This window comes from Oncorhynchus masou, chromosome 15 (assembly GCF_036934945.1).
Source record: "Oncorhynchus masou masou isolate Uvic2021 chromosome 15, UVic_Omas_1.1, whole genome shotgun sequence".
NCBI classification, from domain to species: Eukaryota; Metazoa; Chordata; class Actinopteri; order Salmoniformes; family Salmonidae; genus Oncorhynchus; species Oncorhynchus masou.
In genome coordinates, this window is record NC_088226.1 from 31,423,246 (window position 1) to 31,444,567 (window position 21,322).

The window sequence follows — 21,322 nt, forward strand, 5'->3', positions numbered from 1 at the left end:
CAGTGTGGCTCCAAACACCAAATTGATCACTTGCAAATAATAGGCATTCCCAGCAGTACAGTTTGCAGTGCTTCTCGGAGCCTGTGAGTCATTCATAGTTGAAAGTGGCGAACAAACCCCTTTCCCGCCTGTGACAGTCTTTGTAGCGTCGGCGTCTACCTCTCCTGACAATGTCTAACTTTTCTTGAAAAGTTTGTCTTGAGAATGGCGTTATAATTATATCCTCAACCAAATCGATATCTTCTCCTTCCGCCATTGTGGGTTGAAAAAACAGCTTAGTAGTATGCAAATTAATTTGTTGATCAACTTCAGTTTCCTAGTTCTGAGACCTGCCCATATAGGACCTGCCTCTCAGTATTGGTAATCCAATCAAAAGACGTGCACGCACTACGCCTGCTAGCTGGCTCCTGTGTAACACTGGAGCCAGCCAGCAGGCGTACATTAACCAACTCTAAAGCTGATTGGTTGAGACTAAATTTTAATTTCCATTCACTTTAAGCTACAAGCGCCCACACTGTTGATTCCGAAGGCCTGAGGGCAGATTTTAGACCCCTGGCAACACATGATGGCTGAATATGATTGGATAAAGGATCTAACATAAAGACCAGCCCTCCAAATCTCAACCTGGGGCTGGAAGCAGTGCAACCAAGAGGAACGCTATGAAATGAAGAGTGTAACTCTTACTCTGGTGAATAATTTAATACATATTTGTGGGAAAATATATTTAAAAAAAATTATATTCTGATGATGTTTAGGCCAGCAGAGAAGGCCTTGCTGGCCCTGACGGCCCACCACTGCTACAGACCTATATCTATCCTAACCTGCCTTTCTAAGGTCTTCGACAGCCAAGTTAACAAACAGATTAACGACCATTTCGAATCCTACCGTACCTTCTCCACTATGTAATCTGGTTTCAGAGCTGGTCATGGGTGCACCTCAGCCATGCTCATGGTTCTAAACGATATCTTAACCGCCAACGATAAGAAACAATACTGTGCAGCCGTATTCATTGACCTGGCCAAGGCTTTCGACTCTGTCAATCACCACATCCTCATCAGCAGACTCAACAGCCTTGGTTTCTCAAATGATTGCCTCGCCTGGTTCACCAATTACTTTTCTGATAGAGTTCAGTGTGTCAAATTGGAGGGCCTGTTGTCTGGGCCTCTGGAAGTCTCTATGGTGGTGCCACAGGGTTCAATTCTTGGGCCAACTCTTTTCTCTGTATACATCACTGATGTCGCTCTTGCTGCTGGTGAGTCTCTGATCCACCTCTATGCAGACGACACCATCCTGTATACTTCAGGCCCTTCTTTGGACACTGTGTTAACTACCCTCCAGATGAGCTTCAATGCCATAAAAGTCTCCTTCCATAGCCTCCAACTGCTCTTAAATACAAGTAAAACTAAATGCATGCTCTTCAACCGATCGCTGCCTGCAGCTGCCCGCCCGCCCAGCATCACTACTCTGGACAGTTCTGACTTTGAATATGTGGACAACTACAAATACCTAGGTGTCTGGTTAGACTGTTAACTCTCCTTCCAGACTCACATCAAACATCTCCAATCCAAAGTTAAATCTAGAATTTGCTTCCGATTTCGCAACAAAGCATCCTTCACTCATGCTGCCAAACATACCCTCGTGAAACTGACCATCCTACCGATCCTCGATTTCGGCGATGTCATTTACAAAATAGCCTCCAGCGCCCTACTCAACAAATTGGATGCAGTCTATCACAGTGCCATCCGTTTTGTCACCAAAGCCCCATATCCTACCCACCACTGCGACCTGTACGCTCTCGTTGGCTGGCCCTCGCTTCATACTCGTCGCCAAACCCACTGATTCCAGGTCATCTACAAGACCCTGCTAGGTAAAGTCCCGTCTCATCTCACTTCGCTGGTCACCATAGCAGCACCCACCGTAGCATGCCCTCCAGCAGGTGTATTTCACTGGTCACCCCCAGGGCCATTTCCTCCTTTGGCCGCCTGTCCTTCCAGTTCTCTGCTGCCAATGACTGGAACAAACTACAAAAATCTCTGAAACTGGAAACACTTAGCACGCGCTCCAGCAGGTGTATTTCACTGGTCACCCCCAGGGCCAATTCCTCCTTTGGCCGGCTGTCCTTCCAGTTCTCTGCTGCTAATGACTGGAACGAACTACAAAAATCTCTGAAACTGGAAACACTTATCTTCCTCACCAGCTTTAAGCACCAGCTGTCAGAGCAGGTCACAGATCACTGCACCTGTACATATGCTATCTATAAATAGCCCAAACAATTTAATCATCCCTACTGTATTTATTTATTTTTGCTCCCTTGCACCTCAGCATTTTTACTTTGCACATTCACCCACTGCAAATCTGCAATTCCAGTGTTTTTATTTGCTATATTGTATTTCTTCGCCACCGTGGCCTTTTTATTGCCTTTACCTCCTTGATCTCACATCATTTGCTCACATTGTATATAGACTTGTTTTTGTACTGTATTATTGACTGTATGTTTGTTTTACTCCATGTATAACTCTGTGTTGTTGTATGTGTCGAACTGCTTTGCTTTATCTTTACCAGGTCGCAGTTGTAAATGAGAACTTGTTCTCAACTTGCCTATCTGGTTAAACAAAGGTAAAATAATTAAAATAAAATAAATAAAAAAGGGTCTGAATACTTATGTTAATACATTTGCACAAAAAAACTGTTTTTGCTTTGGCATTATAGGATATTGTGTGTAGATTCATGAGGAAAACATTTATTTAAACAATTTTACAATAAGGCTGTAACGTAACAAAATGGTGGGTCTGGCAAAACCCATTTATACTGCCAGGCAGGGTCGAATCTACATTCGCCTGGCATTTTAGCTATCGATGTGATGTTTGGCATTGACTAATCAGTCAGTTTGGTACCTGCCTGGCTGAGTGGCAGTGTGAGTGGAATGAGGAAGCTCGCCTGGCAACCAGAGCCGAAACACGTGAGGAAATAAAACTTGGTAGTCTGTCTGGAAATTAATTCACAAGACCAATACATTTTTCTAATAATTTTCATATGAACATATTTGATCATTTTCTCTTCTCCTTTCTTTTGAATTCAAGTACTTTTCAAGTACCAACTTCAGAGTACCAATTTCACAGTTGTAAATTCAAGTATTTTAAGCACCTCAATTACTTTGTGCGAACCTTCGGAGATGGAGGACATTAAAGCCATTACGGCCTAAGTTATTAAAAGGTTTCAAGTGCTTTAGTCAGGTAATCTAGCCCTAGCACTGATCCTAACTGAGCCCTATGGCTGCGTTCACACAGGCACCCCAATTCTGATCTTTTTCCTCTAGTTGATCATTTGACCAATCAAATCAATAATTTGGCAAAAGATCAGGATTGGTCTGCCTGTGTAAACACACCCTAACAGTTGACAGTTCCTTATTGTCTCCCTGTCTTCTTGTCTCTTTCGTCTTCTCTTTCGTCTTCTCTTACGAAACAGCATTTCCAATTAAGACCTTTATCCTCACCCTTAAACACAATTTAATTTGATTGTGTGGGACTGGTGACATATGTGGCTTTCAAACACATTGATGGCGAGTAAGATAATGAAGGCTGGGGATGGATCAGAAGGGGCAGGGTAGTCCGGGATTGGAGCAGAATTGGTAGGGCAGGGGCAAGGCATGGCTGTGTGCAGAGCAGGGAAAGGCAGGACTGGGTATGGCATGGGCAAAGGACAGGGTAGGGCAGGTGAAAGAAGGGGACAGAGTAGGGGTAGAAGAGGCAGGTTTAGAGAGTAGTAAAGATTGCTCAGTCCACTCACACTACAGGAGTCGACCCCAGCGCAGCCCGCCGTGACATTAGCCATGAGCACCAGTGGATATGATGTCACTGTGGTGTCCAGCCTGAAGAACTGCAGTCTCTCACTGTTGATCCTCAGGTCCTGGATACAGCCTTTAAAGTAGCCCCCGAATGCTGATGACGCCTTCTGCTCTGCCAGACCCCCCACATACACCACATCCCCCATCTGACTGTCCACTGTCCTGACCTCCACCGAGCCCTGCTTCTGGTTGGCCACGTATAGGACCAAATGCTCACGGTCCACAACCACGCTCACAAAGTGGATGTCCCCATCGTTAACCAAACTCTCACTGGTCAGGGTCTCAAAGTTATGGAGCTGAACTCTGACCCGCCCCTTATCCAGCCACAGGCGCAGGTATTGGCTGGTGCTATTGGCGAGCACCAACAAGAGGCCAGCGTGGCGGTGTGTGCGCAGAAAGAGGGAGACAGTGATGTCACTTCCTGCATCATCTGTGATGGTGAAAACGGCGTAGCTCTGAGAGTCCTCATTGCCAAAGCGGGCCGTCTCATACTCTACAGAGAAGGACAGGGAGGGAGTGGACAGAAGATGAGGGTAATTGTTTTATTATAACATATTCAGGGTTTCAACTACTGGTTCCCAAATAGTACAAATTATGCATTTGTTTTGTGTGACAAAAATACCAAATACATCTTCTAGTGGTATGACTTTCTCGCTCACTGTCCAAGAAGTCTATGCTATATTGTGTATGGTAAGCCCATATGTTCCCATGTTACAGACGCAGCCCAGACGACACTAGATAGGACACACTCTGATCTGTCTAAGATAGCACTCACAGACTGCACTGTCTGCCTTTTTCCCACATGACACACATACACACAGGTGCATAGACACAGAACAAATGTAATCTTTAATTGTCACCCACTTCCCGTTCCAGTAGCAGATAGCAGGCTACAGGTGCTGTAATTAAATAAGGCAGGGGGGTAATAGTGTGTTAATTGCCCCACATCCTTGTGAATCTACTTTCAGAGACACACACACATTGCTTGCACATCCCCAACACCAAGCACATACACATGCATGCGTATTACATAAAGACACACAAGCGTTGGTGATCTGCATGCATTTAAGAGCAAAGGACTTTAATTATCCATACCATCTAGGATAGCAGTAGTTTAACTCTAGATCTCAGCATGTGTGTGCAGCGTTTGTGTTTCTGTGTGTCTTTTCTTGGGTACTGCCAGATTACTAATTTGCTTTCGTGGCAATTGGTTATTATTAATATCCCTCTCTGAAAAGAAAGAATCAAAATTACTTACCAGGGTCTGTACCCTGACTGACATGTGTGTGACAATGCTTGCAAATTCATTTTTGTTTGTATTGTAAATGTCGTAAGCGCTGCTGTGTCCCTGTAAGGCATTGCCTTACCTCATTGTATCCAAACTTCTTCTCCAGCAGATAAGTAAGAATGTCTCACCCCATGTGCAAGAATGGCTTTTTTTAAACATTTATTTAGATTATAACTGTCATGCCCTGACCATGGAGAGACCATGGTTCTCTGTGGTATAGTAGGTCAGGGCGTGACGAGGGGGTGTTTTAGGTTTATGATTTCTATGTTGGTGCTCTTGGTATGGTTCCCAATTAGAGGCAGCTGAGGTTTGTTGTCTCTAATTGGGGATCATACATAAGGGTTCCCTGTTTCCACCTGCTGTGTGGGATATTGCTTTGAGTTAGTGCATGTTGCACCGCTGATGTCACGGTTCGTTGTTTGTTTTCTGTTTTTGAAAGTTTTGCTTAAAACCAGTTAGGGTTAGGGACAATACTGCCCCCTTTGGATGAATTGCGTGCCCATAGTAAACTGAAAAGAAAATCTGTCCTAAATTGCTAATATATGCATATAAAAATTATTATTGGATAGAAAACACTCTATGAATTCGGGTTGTCCGGTTGTAATGCCAATCGTTTTGTACGTTTATAACATCCTAAAGCTTGATTCTGCACTTAGTTTGACCAGTTTAGTCGACCTATTATATGTAATTTTGAAGTTTTGATGCGCAACTATTCTGGACCAGAAGTCATTTTTGGTGCATTTGAGCTGAAAGTGGTAGCATATGATACTACATTGACACCGGAACTGAAACAAAACGATGTATTGGGTAAGTATGACTCCTTCCACTACATTCTGATCGAAGACCATCAAAGGTAAGGGAATATTTATGTTGTAATTTTGTATTTCTGTTGACTCCAACATAGCGGAGAAATATTGTTTACGCCTGAGCGCCGTCTCAGATTATTGCATAGTGAACTAATTCCGTAACGTTAAAAATAAATGTGACACAGCGGTTGCATTAAGAAGCAGTGTATCTTTCTAAATATATGTAGAACATGTATATTTAATCAAACTTTATGATGTGTATTTCTGTTATCTGGCGGAGCTTTCTATAATTTCTCCGGACATTTTTGAGCATTTTTTGAACATGGCGTCAATGTAAACGGAGATTTATGGATATAAATTGCATATTATTGAAAAAAACATAAATGTACTGTGTAACATGTTCTACTACTGTCATCTGATGAAGATTTTCAAAAGGTTAGTGAATGATTTTTCTTTTAATCCTGCGTTTGTGATTGCATCTTTTGTTTGACAAAATGGCTGCATATCGTCTGTGTCTTTGTGGTGGTTTGACGTAAATATGTGCTATGTTTTCGCCGTAAAACATTTTAGAAATCTGACACGCTGGGTAGATGAACAAGGTGTTTATCTTTCATTTGAGCTATTGGACTTGTTAATGTGTGGAGGTTAAATATTTCTAAGAATATTTTTGCATTCTATGCGCCACCGTTTGAGTTGAGCGGGGGGGGGGTGTTAACACGTTAACACGTTAAATAAATAAAATGTGGAATTTTAATCACGCTGTGCCTTGGTCTGTCAATCCACACAGTTATTTGAAAATGAAATAATCTCCATAATATCACTATTTTTTAAAACAAGCCACAGGAAGTTGGTTGCAATTTCAGTTTAATTCACCAGAAAAGACAGAACAAAATATAAAAAATACTATAGATATAGATAGATAGGATTGGCCGAGTTATGTCACACAAAATATATATGGAAATGTCTGCTCTACTCAAAATTACAACCAACTAATTGCAGCATTACCGCAAAAATGGAAGAGGCAAGTGAAAGGAGGAGAAAGTAAGGCATTTGTCTGTCAGCCCTGCACTAAAGAACAAAATTGGTTAAAAATTCTTAAGGCTAGGATGCACTATTTTCACGTCTGGATGAAAAGTGTGCCCAAAGTAAACTGCCTGCTACTCAGGCCCAGAAGCTAGGATATGCATATTATTAGTAGATTTGGATAGAAAACACTCTGATGTTTCTAAAACTGTTTGAATGATGTCTATGAGTATAACAGTACTTATTTGACAGGTGAAACCCCGGAGGACAAACCATCCAGGATTTTTTTTTTGAGGTCACTCTCTTTTCAATGGGATTTTAATGGGAATCTGGAATTCTAAGGCAGTTGCTTGCAGTTCCTATCGCTTCCACTGGATGTCAACAGTCTTTAGAAATTGGTTGATGTTTTTCCTTTGAGAAATGAAGTAGCCCTGTTCAGAACGAGGGTCGAGTGAAGTGTACTGGTGTGGTTGAGGCGCGTGACCTGAAAGCTCGCAACACGTTATTTTCCTCCGGTATTGAACACAGTTTATCCCGTCTTAAATGTTATTGATTATTTACGTTTAAAAATACCTAAAGTTGGATTAGGAGTTGTTTGAAATGATTGGATCAAGTTTACAGGTAGCTAATTAGATAATGTGTAGTTATCTTGCGCGAGTTGGAACCAGTGTATTTTCTAAATAATACGCGCCAAATAAACGGATTTTGGATATATAACGACATAATTTATTGAACAAAAGGACCATTTGTGATGTTTAATGGACACATTAGAGTGCCAACAGAAGAAGATCTTCAAAGATAAGGCATGCATTATATGTTATTTCTGACTTTTGTGTTGTGCCTGGCTGGTTGAATTCTGATTTTCATGTGTATGTTTGCTGGGGTGCTATCCTCAGAAAATAGCATTTTTTGCTTTCGCTGTAAAGCCTTTTTCAAATCTGACACTGTGGCTGGATTACCAAGAAGTTCATCTTAAAACCCATATATAACACTTGTATGAGTATTTCTGTTTTTGAATTTGGCGCTGTCACGACTTCTGCCAAAGTCGTTGCCTCTCCTTGTTTGGGCGGTGCTTGGCGTTCGACGTCACCGGTCTTCTAGCCATCATTGATCCATTTTTCATTTTCCATTGGTTTTGTCATGTCTTCCCACACACCTGTTTTCAATCCCATTCATTACCTGTTATGTATTTAACCCTCTGTTTCCCCTCATGTCTTTGTCAGAGATTGTTTATTGTCAGTGTAGTGTTTTTTGCATAGGAGCGCGTCGGGTCTTCGTACCCATATTTGTTTATTCTTTTTTCTTATTAGTGCTATGGAGAATGTTACTTGGACATTTATTAAAAGACTCCATTTTACACTCCGTTTGACTCTCCTGCGCCTGACTTCCCTGCTAACTATACACATATTTCTGACAGGCGCACTACTTTTTCACTGGGTGATGTCAAATCAATCCCGTCAACGGGAGTGGCGCGTGAAGGGATCACTAAGAGGTTTTAAAGAAAATTGTGATAAAAAAGGCATACCACTTTAATTTAAGGACCAAAAAATTGACAGCTGTGCCATATAGATTGTAAATTCGTTGGGAAGAGTTTTTTGGTGTACCGATTCCATGGCATATGGTTTATGACTGAAGCTTAATTCAAAACTTAATTTTCAATTAAAATGATTATAAATAAATATTACAACAAATAGAATGTTATATACAGACCATTCGGAAAGTATTCAGACCGCTTCCCTTTTTTTCACATTTTGCTACGTTACAGCCGTATTCTAAAATGGATTAAATAAAAATGTTTTATCCTCAATCTACACAAAATACTCCACAATGACAAAGCAAAAACAGGTTTTTAGACAATTTTGGAAATGTATTAAAAATAAAACTGAAATATTTACATAAGTATTCAGACCCTTAGCTATGAGCCTCAAATCAAATTTCATTGGTCACATATACATGGTTAGCAGATGTTAATGCGAGTGTAGCGAAATGCTTGTGCTTCTAGTTCTGACAGTGCAGTAATATCTAACAAGTAATCTAACAATTCCCCAACAACTACCTAATACACACAAATCTAAAGGGATGTAATAAGAATATGTACATATAGATATATGAATGAGCGATGGCCGAGCATCATAGGCAAGATGCAATAGACGGTATGATTGTTTTAATAAACGAGTGAGTCTCTATGTAGGCAGCAGCCTTTCTGAGTTAGTGATTGCTGTTTAGCAGTCTGATGGCCTTGAGAGAGAAGCTGTTTTTCAGTCTCTCGGTCCCAGTTTTGATGCATCTTTACTGACCTCGCCTTCTGGGTGGTAACGGAGTGAACAGGCAATGGCTCAGGTGGTTGTTGTCCTTGATGATCTTTTTGGCCTTCCTGTGACATCGGGAGCTCTAGGTGTCCTGGAGAGCAGGTAGTTGGCCCTCGGTGATGCATTGTGCAGACCACACCACCCTCTGGAGAGCCTTGAGGTTGAGGGTGGTGCAGTTGCCATACCAGGCGGTGACTCAGCCCGACAGGATGCTCTGAATTGTGCATCTATAAACGTTTGACAGGGTTTTAGGTGAATTTCTTCAGCCTCCTGAGATTGGCATGGCTGTGTGCAGGGCAGGGAAAGGCAGGACTGGGTATGCATGGGCAAAGGACAGGGTAGGGCATGTGAAAGAAGGGGACCGAGTAGGGTTAGAAGAGGCAGGTGTAGAGAGTAATAAGGATTGCTCAGTCCACTCACACTTCAGGAGTCGACTATCTGCAAACTTAATGATTGAGTTGGAGGCATGCATGGCCACGCAGTCATGGGTGAACAGGGAGTACAGCAGGGGGCTGAGCATGCACCCTGGGGGTGGCCTGTCAGAAAGTCCAGGGCCCAATTGCACATGGCGGGGTTGAGACCCAGGGCCTCCAGCTTAATGATGAGCTTGGGCACTATGGCGTTGAATACTGAGCTATAGTCAATGAACAGCATTCCTAGATAGGTATTCCTCTTGTCCAGATGGGATAGGGTAGTGTGCAGTGTGATGGCGATTGCATCGTCAGTGGACTTGTTGCGGTGGTATGCAAACTGAAGTGGGTATAGGGTGGCAAGTAAGGTGGAGGGGATATGATCCTTGACTAGTCTCTTAAAGCACTTCATGATGACAGAAGTGAGCGCTACGAGGCGATAGTCATTTAGTTCAGTTATCTTTGCTTTCTTGGGTACAGGAACAATGGTGGCCATCTTGAAGCATGTGGAGACAGCAGACTGGGATATGGATTGATTGAATATGTCCGTATACACACCAGCCAGCTGGTCTGCGAATGCTCTGAGGATGTGATTAGGGATGCCGTCTGGGCCAGCAGCCTTGTGAGGGTTAACACATATAAATGCCTAACTCACTTCAGCCATGGAAAAGGAGAGGGGCGGCCCGCAGTCCTTGTATACATTGCGAAAGTTAGAGTAGCAGTGTATTGCCCGCACCAGTGCTGCAATCAATATGCTGATAGAATTTAGGTAGCCTTGTTCTCAAATTTGCTTTGTTAAAATAAACACCTACAAAAAATGCAGCCTCAGGATATATGGTTTCCAGTTTACATAGAGTCCACTGAAGTTCCTTGAGGGCCGTGGTAACTGCTTGAGGGGGTATATACATAGCTGTGACGATAACTGACAAGAATTCTCTTGGGAGATAATGTGGTCGGCATTTGACTGTCAGGAATTATGGGTCAGGTGAACAGAAGGACTTGAGTTCCTGTATGTTGTTATGAATACACCATGAGTCGTTAAACATGAAGCATACACTCCCGCCCTTCTTCTTCCCAGACAGATGTTTATTTCTGTCAGCGCGACGCATGAAGAAACCCAGTGGCTTTACCAAATACAGGTGTGCCTAGCGTAGCGTGACACCCAAGAAGACTAGAGGATGTAATCGATTCAAAAGGTCCTTCAGCAACGAATTGAGTAAAGGGTCTGAATATTTATTTTAATGTAAAATGTCTGTTTTTTATGTTTAATACATTTGCAAACATTTCTAAAAACCAGTTTTTGCTTTGTCATTATGGGGTATTGTGTATAGATTGATGAGGGAAAAAAACTGTTTAATCAATTTTAGAATAATGCTGTAAAGTAACAAAATGTGGAAAAAGTCAAGGGGACTGAATACTTTTCCGAATGCACTGTATTTGCGAATTTTTGTTAATTTTGTTGTTAATTATGCAGACAGTAACATTGATGGATCTATCTATTAAAGCTGATATAACCCCCCCCCCTCCCTGGTACGTAGCTATGCATGTAATGGACAAAAATGAACCCTTGAAATTAAAGGAGATATCGACTACATCTTATACTCAGCACCCCCATCCACTCTGTCCACTCATTCCTCCATTCTTACCCTCAGTGCAATCCTGGCCTTCATATGGCCGGGGGCACCAGCACTGGTAGCTCTGCCACAGGTTGGTGCACTGTCCTCTGTTCTGACAGGGGCTGTCTTGGCATCTGTCTCTGTGGCTGCAGCCTATAGTCATGTTCACTGCCGAGTCGCTCAGCCACTCCCCCGGAACCACCAGCTGGGAGTTCACAAATATGTCCTGCAGACAGCCGATGAAGGCCGGGACCGTGACCAGAACCACACCTTCCTCCACCACCCCACCGATGAAGGTGTTCTGGAGGGGAGACTCTGGAGAGTCTGTCCCAGCCAGTGTGTCTGCGACCTGGGCTTCCCTCTCACAGTCCTGTTCCTGACAGACCCCGCCATCCAGGAGCCTGAGGCTGAGTAGGCCGCCCCCCAGCACGGCCTCCACAGAGTGCCACCTCCCATCAGTCACGTTAAGGGGGAGCTCCAGTGTCTGGTTAAGTTGCAGGGCCTCTGCCCTACCCCCAGCCGAGGCCTCCCTCCTCAGGCTGAGTCTCAGATGGCACCCCAACAGCTCCAGACCCAGGATCAGCCTTCCACTGCCCCGCTGGAAGAGGACGGCCCTGGGCAGCACTGTCCGGAAACTCAGGGTGATGTTGCAGGAGGCCTCTGTGGACATCATGGGGCTCCGCAATAACAGGTAGCCGCTCTGCTCGAAGGAGAAGGCTGTGCGGGTCTGGCAGAGAAGCCCGGTGTGGCCTGGGGGGCAGTGGCAGGAGTAGCCATGATGCCCGTCGCTTAGGAACGGAGAGCATGAGCCCTGGTTCTGACACTCATGGCCCTCACAGCCCACCAACGCTTCGCTGCAGTTCCAGCCCCCATACAGGAACTCATCAAGGCTTTGCTGGGAGCAGTGGCATACATAGCCCCCCACAACGCTCTGACACTGAGACCCGTTCTCACAAGGGCTGGGGTTGCACATGTTCACTACCTCATCACAAAGGGTACCTGGAAGGGAAGGGAGACTGGACGTTGATGTGGGTCAATGATACTATGATTGGTACAGTTTAGTCTGTGAAGGTGTGGAAACCCATAACTTTTTTTTAAATAACTTTTTCTCTAAGCACTGCTCCCAGGTGGGAATTATTCACTCTTCACCTTTCCTGCCATTCTAGTACAGAAAACATACTTATTCTCCTCATCTTTGAAAGCACTATTGTCTATTATGAATCATGAATAATGTATGTATTATTATAGTACATGACTACACTATTACTTCTTACTGGAGACATGTTAACCTTCCCCATATATGTATTGTTTATGTTTTTTGAATAATTGTTTATGTGTAATCTATATTGGTGTGAAGTTCTAGACTAGAGGAAGCAGCCTGCGGTGTCATATACCCCATGATGCCATCTCTGAGCTGACCCTCATCATCCTCGACATCTTGTCAGGTCAACTTCGACACCTTTTGTCACTGACAGGCATTTATGCCGTGTTTGTGGACTACACAATGCAATACCGTACCTCGGGCTCTATGATTTGGGTAAAGCTCTGCAAACCAACTGACCTCATACCATCACGTATTCTCATGCCTTGCATGGGCAACTGCTGTAGTGCAGTGGTCTGATCAGCATGCTTTTGGCATTGAGCATTACAAGTTCATGCCCAGTGCCGGGCACTTGTTTTGACACTTTGTATGAAAGGAAACTAATGTTGGTGTAGCATACTGTTATTATCCAAAATACAAAAGATGCTTCCTATCTGCATCCAAAGGCACCTACCTTAGGTTACTGCCCTTTGGGAAGGGATTAGAAGGCAGTATCATGTGATAATGCATTCGCATTCCACCGAGAGCGAGACATTTGTAACCACTGTAGCAGAATGAGCAACTAGTACTAGCAATTCAGTGAATAACTATCCCAAAATGGAAATATCTCACACGAATAATAAGTAACAGAATCGATGGCCTCAGTACCTGATAAATTAATTGTTGTGATGTGTGTTTTTGTCCTATTTTTATTTAACTTATTTCAATTTTAAATTCCATTACCGATCCCCGCAGGAAGCCTTTTGCCTTTTGGTAGGCCGTCATTGTAAATAAGAATTTGTTCTTAACTGACTTGCCTAGTTAAATAAAGGTTAAATAAAATAAATAAATGAATTTGACACGACCAGAATAATTGTCCTCTCGCATATTGCTTGGTCTGCTGCTCCATTGTTGTGGACATGACAGGTAAGCTTGCATCTTCGTCCTGCAACTAGCCATTTAATTTACCATTTACATTAACAATATTGACTTTTACTTTTAATGTTACAGATGACTTGTGAAATGATCCATAGCCTAGAGTGCTTCTTTAACCAACTAAACGATTCGGATTCACCCAAAAAAAAACGTTTAACGTCAACAGAGGCATTTCCAGAATCTCTAGGAACACAATTGACCAATTGTCGGGTTGAATGTTTCCCTCACTATCAAATAAGACTTAAAAACAAGTTATCCAGGGTATTCCATTCCTAAGATTAGTGTTGAAACACTCACTTCTTCTAAATCTAGTGGCAGCAAAAAGCAGAGACCCTAAAGAACGGGCTCAGTGCTGAATAGGCCTAGAATAAAAAATTATACAAATACATTTACTATAGCTTTTCCTTGGACTTTACGAGAAGAGGAATGGCTTATGAGGAGAGGCTTGCATAGCCTATAGCCCAGGGTGTAGGCAACACTGTTCATGGAGTGCCATAGCCATGGGAAGTATGTGCTGCAACACCCCCCCCCCCCCAAAAATAGACTGACAGGCTTGGGTTGTAGCCTATGGCCTAAACTAGAAGTGCATGCATATTAGCCCATAATTCATAAACTCAATGCTAAAAAAAAAGTATCACATGGGCCTAACGTAATCATAGGTAGCCTACACTATTTTTCAGGATGTATCGGCTAACGGAAACATGCTAATGCAGCGACTTCTAGTGGTGTGCATATTAATTATTGATAATGCGAGAGCACAGAGGAAGTTGTATCCATAGTTCCCACGTTTGGCTTCCGAGTTTTGAAAGCGTTCAAAAATGAAGTGGATAGTCCGTCTAACTCCAATCACTACTCGTATCTGTATAGTCTGTTTGTGTTGTTGGTCACATGGCTGCTAGCACAGTCATGAAAAGAGGTACAGTATGAGGGAAGCCCTGCAACATTATGTTTTTTCTTAACAGTGAGAACGCTCAGGCGCAGGCAATGTTGAAAAGTAATCTTTAGACTTGTACTTTTCTTAAATGTAGTTTTGTAATTGACTAATGCAAGCAGACAAGACAATTGTGTTTTGCTGTGAACTAATGAGTAACCTAGGTAACCACACGAAAGGTCAATATGTGCGCTCTGAAGGCAGCGGCCCTAACCGCTAATCCACACCACACATTTTGGGTTTTCAATTGACCATTAAAGTAATCTTAATCTGAAATGTGAAGGCAGAGGTTTGGCCCCGAGGGCAAGTTATCTGTTATACAGTTTTATTGATAATGATATAGCTGTACATTTATCCAGAGTGACTTATAGGAGCACATCAGGGTTAAGTGCCTTGCTCAAGGGCACATTGACAGATTTTCACCTGGTTGATTCAAACAGCGACCTTTTGGTTACTGGCCCAAAGTACATATATATGATGTATATAGAGTTAATTTTTCTATTCCTAATTTATAAAAAACGTTTGACAAGTTTCTGTGGACATTATGGAAACTATTTGGAATTTTCGTCTGCGTTGTCGTGACCGCTCTTTCCTGTGGATGTCTGAACATAACGCGACAAGCAAATGGAGGTATTTTAGATATAAAAATAATCTTTATGGAACAAAAGGCTCATTTTGTGTAACTGGGAGTCTCGTGAGTGAAAACATCCGAAGATCATCAAAGGTAAACAATTAATTTGATTGCTTTTCTGATTTCCGTGACCAAGCTTCCTGATGCTAAGTGTACTTAATGTTTTGTTGTGCGATCGATAAACTTACACAAACGCTTGAATTGCTTTCGCTGTAAAGCATAATGTCAAAATCTGACACGACAGGTGGATTAACAAAAGGCTAAACTGTGTTTTCCTATATTGCACTTGTGATTTCATTAATATAAATATTTATTCAGCGGTTGTTGATGACACTTATCCCGATAGTGGGATTGCAGCCATAACAAGTTAAATTATTTATTTACTAGCTAACTAAATGATAACACAGGATAACATACACACTTAATACATTAGGAAAAGGTCCCTAGCGGACTGACACACCATATGGCGGCTTGTTACACAACGACATGGAGAGATAGAGAGAGAAAAATACACTTATCGTTGATACATTTTAGAAACTATTCTCACAGTAATCATATACTTTGCTGCCCATTTGGAGTAAGAAATCATGAATGTATTTACGTTGAAATGCCTTAATTAGCTGTGGGTCTCTGTGAGAACCAGCCCTCCGTAGGAAGGTTGATGGACCTTTCAGCGGCATGCTTGTAAGGCTCTGATTGTCTGAAAGGGGTCCAGACCTGTCTCATCTACTGATGCTCCTTTGAAGATAGGCTAGCCAGCCGTATCGATGGTTCCCATTGGGTGATGAGAGTAGCGTACTACAGTGATTTTAGAAGAGTAGTAGAAAAGGATGGTTTGAAGGATAGTAGAATGGTCCCAATTAAATTCACTTTTCTAGATACTTTTTTATGACAGCTAATCAGCTGTACCAGTGACTGTCTGAGAGGGGAGTTTTCTTCTCCATGCCGTGTTGGTATTCAGAGTTCAAACCACTTTACACAAGCAGCTGCAGCCTGGCGATGTTCTGGTCTAAATGTTCATTTCTTTACCCATCCCTTTATGCACTCTGGTCAAAAGGGACGGTTTCGTCAGGCTGACACGCACTCTGACCTCACTTGGGGCATGGCTACTTACTCTGTAAAGTTTATAGGAGACAAATTCTCTCTCATGGCTCCTAAAATCAGATTCCTATCTTAACAAAAATACTCATAAATGTTCATATTTTATATACAACGGTAAGGACTGAGACTTTGTAAATGTATTCAATATACTTTAAGTTAAAGTGTTTCCTTTATAACACTTTAAAATAGCATCCCATATGACATTTTTATTCTTTAGATCACCTCTGACCATTCCCCACGTTCTAATGTTAGAAATATTGTTCCAGTATTCGCTTTTGAACGTGTTAAAGTTTCAGCGGGAAAGTCTCTGGAGACAAAGCACATTCCTTTGTGGATTTTGGAGAGGGAGACCCTAGATCTCCTCTCCTTTAATTTACAACAGGGTGTGAACTGTCAATCCCCCAGCAGCTCCCTCCTCCCCTCTGTAGGTGAGAGAGGGTCTGGTTACTGCCATCCATTGCAAAGCCGATCTGACCCATTCAGATTCTTACAGGACAGTCATGACAAGACAGAGGGGAAATGATGCTGGTAATTAATTGGCAGTTATTGTGTTACATTTGGCTTTTTAAGCCAATAGTGGCTATCCAGGGGTGGGATAATGTAAATGTGGCTTTGATTGGATTGTAGCCGGGAGCTTTATGTTCATGACAGTTTGTGATGGAACAACTGGCAGTGTCAACATTGATAAGAGTAAAAGTAAAGTAAAAGGTCCATGTCTAGTTTTCAATTCCATTTGATTTCAGATAAAGAATAGTATAGGTTCTGTAACCATAAGCATCTATTCTTAATATAAGAATATGCTAGTGGTAAAATACAGTTCCATGGCTTCTATTCAGGCCAATAGACCCATTCAATCTTATATACAGTAGCAACAAAAGTTACTAGATGAAGATATTTTCTCAATCCAGTTTACAACATCACACAGAAAAGATGGGAAGCTTAAAACACGATGATCAACAATAATCACTTAATTCCATGTACTTCAATGAGATTGTATAGCATTGTCATTGAAACAAATAGTCACATACATGAAAGCACAAAGAAGAACATAACCATACCTGCATTTAGCAATAGAATGCTCGAAATCCATACTTCCACGTTCAGCATTGCGTTGGTTTATGAGTTTCCCAACAGTAGTTGCACGCACGCCTAGATGTCAACTACCACTGTGTGTACAATCTCATTGTGACCATAGATCATCAGGGTATCCGGCAGTCCCTGTCCTCGTCTTTAGCCATGCACAACTAAACACAGTGCTGAGTCCTACTGCAGGCAGGAGTCTGGGAAAGCCAGATCCTTAGGATTAACACTAATGCAATTAGTGCATTTTACAGAGTGAGCACTGGTGACTGCTAGGAAGTCAATTATAGAACAGTGTTGGGAGACCCAGCCACTACTCTTACCTGCTGAGCCTTACAGGCAGATCACAGGCTTGTGTAAACAGCAGGGCGACTAGAATATTCCTCTTTTGTAAAAGAAGAGTGTGAATGGGTGAAAACTGTAAATAAACCCAAGCTACAACCATACACATGCTTGGTACCTGTCACATAGTTATTAAACTGAGAGCTGATCATTGACTTTTGGGCGTGCCCTAAATAATAGGCTGGACCAATATCCATATCCATACTTATGGTTTTAACATTTTAATTGAGCATGCCCTAATTTGTTATGGGAGTGCATAGAATCATCAAACATCCCAGCACTTTGAACCTTGGACAATTTTTGACAGTTCTCAATAATCATTCATAATGTCTCTATGGCACATTACCTGTGGTTCCTGGTTGGTAGCTGCATATGAATCCTGCAGCGTGCTGTGGGTCGTAGTGGTCTGGACGCAGAGGCTCTGAACCATACAGGCTATGCCAGGACAGCTCTATACACCAGCCACCATAGAGAGGGGCTGCTATTGCACTCACTCACATCCACATCACACTGACGACCCTTGAACCCTGAACTGGACACAGACAGAGTGTAACGCATATAGAGGGGATAGACAACACACACACATGTACACATGCAGGCCAGCAGAGAGGGCTACACACACACACACACACACACACACACACACACACACACACACACACACACACACACACACACACACCTCTGTATTTATAAAGATAACAAATACATTTCCAACATTGTGAGAACTCTTGCTCTCATTCCTTCTCCCCCTCGCTCTCCTTCAATACCCCCCCTCTCTTTCTCTCTCCTACCCCCTCTTCTCATCCTCTTCTTCCCTCTTCTCTCTCCATCCCAGATAGCAGATTTGGTTCATTGGAAGTTGTGGGAACCTGTGTTTTTGGTTTCAGATTGCTTCCGGGAGCGAAGATTCCTGACTGGCAAAACGGCTGTAATTTCAGGCTGTTTTTTCAAATAGCTCCTATATTAAAAGGGCACTATCGTCATTTTCACAATATTATTCCAACCTCATAGTATGGAAATATAATAATAGTATAATAATAATCCATGGATTTCACATGACCGGGAATACAGATGTGCATCTGTTGGTCACTGATACCTTAAAGGTAGGGAGTGGATCAGAAAACCAGTCAGTATCTGGTGTGACCACCATTTGCATCATGAAGCGCAACAAATCTCCTTCGCATTCAGGCTGTTAATCGTGGCGTGTGGAATGTTGCCTCATTCCTCTTCAATGCCTGTGCAAATTTGCTGGATATCGGCGGGAACTGGAACCCGCTGTCGTACACATCAATCCATATCCTCTCAAACATGGTCAATGGGTGACATGTCTGAGTATGCAGGCCATGGAAGAAGTGGGACATTTTCAGCTTCCCGGAATTGTGTACAGATCTTTGCAACATGGGGCTGTGCATTATAAAAGCTGAAACATGAGGTGATGTCGGTGAATGAATGACATGACAATGGGCCTCAGGCTCTCATCACGGTATCTCTGTGCATTCAAATTGCCATAGATAAAATGCAATTGTGTTCATTGTCCGTACCTTATGCCTGCCCATACCATAACCCCAATGCCACAATGGAGCACTTCGTTCACAACCTTGACATAACTTGTTAGGGCTAGGGTGCCTTTTTCAGAATTTCTGCCTGACAAACATGCGCAAAATTAAATGTCTGTTTCTCAGGCTTAGGATATGCTTATAATTGGTAGCATTGGATAGAAAACACTTAAGTTTCTACAACTGTTTTGGGTTGGCAGGGTAGCCTAGTGGTTAGAGTGTTGGACTAGTAACTGAAAGTTTGCAAGTTCAAATCCCCGAGCTGACAAGGTACTAATCTGTCGTTCTGCCCCTGAACAGGCAGTTAACCCACTTTTCCTAGGCCATCATTGAAAATAAGATTTTGTTCTTAATTAACTGACTTGCCTAGTTAAATAAAGGTAAAATAAAATGAAAACAATGTCTGAGACTATAACAGAATTCATATGGCAGGCGAGAATTTATTTTTTTGAGCTCCCAGGCTCTTATTATGTAAACCTATTGTTTCTATGCATGTCCGTCACCCAGATCTCAGTTCCTATGGCTTCCACTAGATGTCAACAGTCTTTATTCAAGGTGTTAGGCTTCTTTTTTGAAAAATGAACAAGTATTTGGAGTATTTGTGAGGTTACCACCTGAAGCAAATCAGTCTTTCTGCGCGCGCTTACAAATTTGCCTTTCCTATTGAACATACTACTTTCCGTGTGACATATTATAGTTTATTTACATTTTAGAGTACCTGAGGATTAAATAAAACATCATTTGACTTGTTTGGATGAAGTTTAGCAGTAGCTTTTTGGACTCATTTGTCTGCACGTTTGAACGAGTGGATTACTGAAATCAATGGCACCAACTAAACAGACTTTTTGGGATATAAAGAAGGATTTTATGGAACAGAACGACCATTCATGTTGTAGCTGGGACCCTTGCGATCACAAACAGAGGAAGATCTTCAAAGGTAAGGGATTTATTTTATCGCTATTTGTGGTTTTGTGAAGCATGTACTGGTTGAAAAATATGTTGATTTGGGGCACCGCCCTCAGACAATCGCATGGTAAGCTCTCGCCGTAAAGCATTTTTGAAATCTGACAATGCAGTTAGATTAACCTATAGTGACACACGATCCCGTGAACGTTGTCATCATCTGACACTAATTAGCATAATGCAACGGACATAAATCTTCATAGAAAATATTCCTATTCATGAAAATCACAAGTGAAATATATTGGAACACAGCTTAGCCTTTTGTTAATCACCCTGTCATCTCAGATTTTCAAAATATGCTTTACAGCCAACGCTAGACAAGCATTTGTGTAAGTTTATCATAGCCTAGCATAGAATTATGCCTTGCTAGCAGCAGTCAACCTTGTCATGGAAATCAGAAAAGGAATCAAATTAAATCGTTTACCTTTGAACTTCGCATGTTTTCACTCACAAGACTCCCAGGTAGACAGTCAAAGTTCATTTTTTCCTAAAATATTATTTTTGTAAGCAAAATAGCTCCGTTTGTTCTTCACCTGGAAATTGCGGTCACCACAACGCTGAAATTTTTTCCAAATTAGCTCCATAATATCGACAGAAACATGGCAAACGTTGTTTAGAATCCATCCTCAAGGTGTTTTTCTAATATCTATTTGATAATATATCCGTCGGGACAATTCGTTTTTTCACTAGGACCGATTGGAATAATGGCTTCCTCTGTATTTTCTATCCAACGCTGTCAATTATATGCATATTATAGCATCTTTTTCCTGACAAAATATCCCGTTTAAAACAGGAACTTTTTTTTCCCAAAAATGAAAATACTGCCCCCTAACACCAAGATGTTAACAAGAAGTTAAGATTTTAAATGATATGACACTTGTATGTTCATGAATGTTTAATAATGCGAATATGTATTTGAATTGCACGCCCTCCAATTTCACCCGATGTTGGCTAGCCCAAACCGCTTGCCCACACCCAGACCATACACATGATCTGTGGTTGTGAGGCTGGTTGGAAACACTGCCAAATGCTCGAAAATGATGTTGGAGACGGGAAATAGCTCTGGTGAACATTCCTCCAGTCACCATGCCAACTGTACTCAGCCTTACAAACTTCAGACATCTGTGGCATTGTGTTGTGACAAAACTTTCAGCTTTACACACTTTACATGTTGCATTAATGC

General features: G+C 42.1%; 1 pseudogene; it reads right to left on the bottom strand.

The window, feature by feature from the left end:
* The window catches only part of LOC135556840 (protein crumbs homolog 1-like), a 38,195-nt pseudogene that overhangs the window by 11,457 nt on the left and 5,416 nt on the right, over positions 1-21,322 (bottom strand).